Below are 5,438 nucleotides of genomic sequence, written 5' to 3' on the forward strand. Positions count from 1 at the left end.
CTGAATCCAGGAACAACACACTCAGAGGCCCTGATGAGCCTCACCTGGGGGCTCACACTCCTCCCTCTCCCCTTTGACCCAGGGCTCTATTTAAGCTCATGTCCTGAGCCCTGGGCCCTTTTTAAAATTTGATGGCAGGAGTGTAAGTCTCCTGCTGTTCTGCAGATGTGTTTGTGCCTGATCGTGAGTCCCATTAATGTGGACCATAAGTTGCCTACTGATTTCTGAGACTTTTCTTGGGTCTGTGTGGGAGTTATGGTTCTGGTCAGCAATGAGTGGGCTTTGTTGGGCCAGGTTACCCTCACTGGATCTGCTCCTGATGTGTGGACTGAGTGTGCTGCTTATTGTCCGTCCTGCTCCATCACCACAGAGCTGGTGGCTGAGCTGGCCTCTGGGCTGCGCCTGCCTGCTGTGTCTGCAATCTCCTTGCTCAGGTACTGTGCATAGTGATCATTTTTCTAATGTTTCTGTGTAATTTGTATTGAAAACGTACTGGCCTCTAATACTGTCGCTTGAAAGGATCCTGTGTGGCTGAGTGGATGCGTCAGGAACAGGGAAATGAAAAGGCAGCATTGCAGGGAACATAAGCAGAGTCCCCATTTCTTTAATTGTGATGCTTTGCATGCAAGATGAGCTTGTTGGTAAACACATGACATGCACAAAGGGTGGCTCTTGGCCTGGGGCACTGTGGAGCTGTATAAAAGCCTGTCCAGCTGCATGCTGCCTCATCCACTTCTCTTGCCGCCTTCTCCTTGGTGAACAGGTGAGTTGCAACCTCTTTTGACAAAGTCTTCTTTCTTTTGTTCTACTGTTTTTCTCTTGGCCTTGGTTGAGTCTGTGTCTCGGTGTAGCTTTTGCTGAGAGCCGGGTTCCTTTATCTTGCTCTCATTGTCTCTTCTGCTTGTTTTCTAAAGGGGGGTGGTACACGAAGGTCGTCTTTGTGTTTTCAGGGACCCCTCTATGCCCGGGGTTGGTAAGGCTCTCTTCCTCCCTATGCAGTCTGTCCCTTCTCCCAAACCTGTGCCTTTTCTCTTGCTAAGGCCACTGTCCGGCTGCACCTCACATGCTGCCTGTGCTTTCCCTGCCCTCTCTCCCAGGTGAACCTCCATCCCACAGCCATGTCCTGCTACGATCTGTGCCGTCCCTGTGGCCCAACCCCTCTTGCCAACAGCTGCAACGAGCCCTGTGTCAGGCAGTGCCAGGACTCCCGGGTGATCATTGAGCCGTCTCCCGTGGTGGTGACCCTGCCCGGACCCATCCTCAGCTCCTTCCCCCAGAACACCGCTGTGGGATCCTCCACCTCCGCTGCTGTTGGCAGCATCCTGAGCGAGCAGGGAGTGCCCATCAACTCCGGGGGCTTTAGCCTTGGTGGCCTTGGTGGCCTTGGTGGCCGTTCCTACGGCAGAAGGTACCTGCCCTGCTAAAGCCGGGCTGGACGTCCAGAGCTGCATCGACCAGGAAGCCCAAAGCCGGGTGCCGGACTGAGGACGGAGCTGCTGGCCAGGGTTTCTAGATGGGTTGAGCACTCTTGTAGCCTCTTGCAGACCAGGGTCTGAAGCAAAGTTCTGTCTGGACACGTCGTCAAAACATGTCGTCTTTAAATTCCTATCTTTTATTACTTTCCTTGCATTTGAATTTCAGTTTTATTTGGCATGATGCTGTACTTTTAAATTATCACTGAAGATTTGGGATGTTTGGGTTTTTTTGTTTGTTTTGTTTTTGTTTTTGATTTTTTTTTTGTTTATTTTGTTCAGGATAGAAGGAAAAGCTGAGTCTTGATTTCTGTTGGAATGGGTTAAGTGGCTTCTTTCCCATATATAAAAATGTATATTCCTTGTGATTTGCAGAATATTTCTTGATATTTTATCATTAAACTGGTGTTGCATCTGAATTTGAGCTTCATTGTTTTTTCCTTCTATTTTTTCCGTCTCTCTGGGAGGAACGCATCATCATACAGAAGATCTTTGCAGACTACCGTCTCAGTGGAATATGTGCATTGAGTAATCACCACAAGCAACCTCATAACAATAATTTCATTGTTGTTTACACTCTTATGAAGCATTGAACAGGTTTACATATATATTTCCCTTGATACTTCTTGCTCTCATTAAAGCTATGCTGCATCGCAATCCAAGTCTCCTAGTGGTTGTTTGAAAAACTTTTAGCGACTCACATTTAATAAAATTTATTACTGTTCCCCTGTTTTATTAATTGAAAGCTACTTTTTCATGTTGACCAGAAGAACGAACCTGACTGATGACCTCTGTGCCGAGGAATGATTTTGGAATCAGGAAACTTTGGGAACACTGTATATTCTAGGTAGATACTTTGCAACAAATAGAGGCGGTTTGAAGGGAAACAAATTAGGTGCATTATTGTAACAATGCAGATACAATATACAACATAGATACTTTATCTACTTGTACTATAGAGTTGCTACATTTCCTTCCCCAATTTTGGCTTTCATAACATGCCATGCACTTAAACTGCCTGCTGTCAAATTCCTCTTGTTCACCAGAAGGAATTTCTGATGGCCACGGCCTGAATGAAGTGGGACCCCAAAGAGAAAAGACCACAGGGAGTTTGGAGGGGAATGGTCAAAGAGGAGACCCACTCACCCTGCAAATCATATTGGGTATTTTTTTCATGATTAATGCCAGCCTATCTAAGGCTACTTAAATGTAGATTTGTAACTCATGTTGCAAACTGAGCTCCTGGTGCCTCTGTGGATCTTCATGGGTTGGTGCTGAAACAGTTGGGTTTGGCAGAGGTGTTTGTGTATGCTCAGTGGCTGTGGAGTTAAATTACAGGCTGATTTTTTTTCACCCCATGTGAAAACCTGTCACTTCAAATTTTATTTTGAGCATGAAACCTTCCCCTTCTTACTGGGATAGAAAGGCTTTAAATTAATGCATGTTAGTGCTGAGTCTCCAGCTCCGAAAAAGTATGCTGGATCTTTTCCTTCCTAAATGACCAATGGCGGTAAATGTGAAATCAGGGACCTGTCGTGTAATTGCAGCAAAATGCATGTGAGTGACACCTCATATAACCCCTGGCAGAAAAAAAAGACGCCTTGCGAAAAGGGTTTGTACCGATGATTATAGGTAACCCCTTGCTCTGAGGCAGTGGATTACAAGTACCCATTGGTCAGCCCTGGTGGCACCAAGATGTAATTCTGCAATGACAGTGGATCTGACACATGAGGCCATGAGTAGAAAAATACTAATTGCACTCCTACAATTTGAAACATAATTAAAATCTGCATTTGAAAAAAATTACTCAACCATATTTGAAAATTAACTAAAGCCCATCTTTTGTGGGTGCGGTTTATTGCAGAGGTTCTGGTGAATAAATAATTTATTCCCTCTAGCATAAATTAATTTTTGTTGTTTTCGTCTAGTATTCACCATTGGATTTCAGCACAATGACCACACTACACCTGGCTCTTTGCAGAAATACTCCACAGATCTGTACACAGTAATTAGTTACACTTATTTTTGACAAAAAGGGAAATTATAACCTAGCATGTTTACATTTATTAGAATTCAAATATGGGTCACGTATCTTAAATTTGCACATAATATGATACTTTGCATACCTAGCATGTTAATAAAAGTTTCTGATAAACTTTGAAGTTCTGAGGAACTTAATACCAAGCCAAACAAGTTTCTGTTCCCAGGGGATCTTCACAAAGACACTCCTAATTTAGGGATTATTTACATGTCTCGGTAGCTAAAGTGCTAGGCTAGCAAAAACCTCAGTACTAATACCTGGGTCTAGGACTGTATGTGTATTTTACCCCTTTACTATTTATTTTACCATACACTGCAGTGCAACATATTTATGCACGTGTAAGTTAACCTAAAAACAGTTGCTGATGTTTTGAGGTCTGAGATAAGAATAAAAGTGGATTTGTGGTTTCTTGAGATAAAGAACTCCTGAGAGATCAGGCTGAGAATTAGAAACAGACAGGAAAAATCCTGTATTAATAAGATTTGTGCTTCAGACTCTGCCAAAGAAGTGCTACCATTTGATATTCTCTTGTTAGACTGGACTCGTAATACTCTTTTTTATTTTCTTCTTCCCCATGTCAAAGCAGCAGTATCTTCAGTGTTCGTCCTAGCTGTGTCTCAGCCTTTGTACACAGCCGTAACACTTTTCAGTCCTTCCCGACTCTCACAGGGTTCTTCAGTGTCCCCCCCTTTTAGCAGCATTTGTCCTTCTCTCATTTTGGGCCTGGTGAAAATTGTGTGTGTATTCCTGGACACTTTCTGAAAAAAAAAAAATCAGTCTGTCCTCTCTTTTCCCGAAAAGCAGCTGAAATCCCCAGAATACAAGTGCTCATGGGTTGAATTCCAAAAGCTGAAATTCTTCATGATTTCCAGCAGTATTTACCTTGCCGAGGGTACAAAGGACTGCATTATGTAAATTCTGCTTAATCTCCTTTAATTACACCAGGCAGATCCAAAAAGGTTTTGAAAGCAGTATAAATTCTTCTGAATTAATCATTCTAGTGTTCCCAGAAATTAACTTGTCCGAGAATATTTTAAGATGAAAGAAATTTGTGGTCAGATATACACGCCGCAAGATAAGGAAGTGAAGCAGTAATAAAAACAAATACTGAGGTTAAAAAAACATGTAATCAGTAGTGGCTCATAAATAACTTCATACACAAAGAACGCACCAACTTGTTGGGCAAGTTGGGACTCAGTATAAAAACCTGAGCAACTCAAGGCTCTTTCATCCATTTCGCTTGCCTTCTTTGCCTTGGTGAATAAGGTGAGTCTGAACTCATTTATGCTCTCTTTACATGTTGAACTTTTGCCTTGATGATTTTGTAGCTTTTCCTCACTAATGTTGTAATACATTCAACTTGGTTTCCTCTGGGCGAGGAAGGGGTTTTCATATGAAAGAGGAAGTTTCCTGTTGGTGATCAGTTATAAAAATCATTGAATAAGGCCTACAGGTCTATCTAATCGGCTTTGGGATCCAAACAAATTTTCAGGTCCTGTAGCTGAACAAAAAATGCCTGTAGTGAGTGCTTGGGTCCTTTCAGAACAGTGTGCTGCTCTGTGGAAAATTCAGGTAAGGTCTGAAGATCAGAAGAACACGGGGATACTGACAGTCCCGGGTCACCAGCTCTCCACATAGAAAGCAATCATCATACCATGCCTGCCTTTGAAACTCAATTTGTAGTTCCTCTGCAGGGAAGGGGTGACCTTTAACCTGTTTCTTCTCCCTCCTCCGAACAACCGTGGACAAATTTGCACTGTAGAAATTCTGAGATATGGTAATGATTTAAATATTAATATCAATACACAAAAATAGAAGTGTTTCTGAATTCAGCTGCCTGTCATTTTACTTCTTACTGAACAAATTTTAAGTGCTTAGATTTCTATTTTCCACTTTCTAAAACTAGGAGAAGGACATCCAAGATG

The 5,438-nt window shown here is 42.6% G+C and overlaps 1 pseudogene; it reads left to right on the forward strand.

Annotated features, from left to right (window-relative positions):
• Positions 1–654: 654 nt before the first annotated feature.
• Positions 655–1,424, forward strand: LOC136112904 (feather beta keratin-like; annotated as a pseudogene).
• The last annotated feature ends 4,014 nt before the right edge of the window (positions 1,425–5,438 follow it).

This window comes from Patagioenas fasciata, chromosome 30 (assembly GCF_037038585.1).
Source record: "Patagioenas fasciata isolate bPatFas1 chromosome 30, bPatFas1.hap1, whole genome shotgun sequence".
NCBI lineage: Eukaryota > Metazoa > Chordata > Aves > Columbiformes > Columbidae > Patagioenas > Patagioenas fasciata.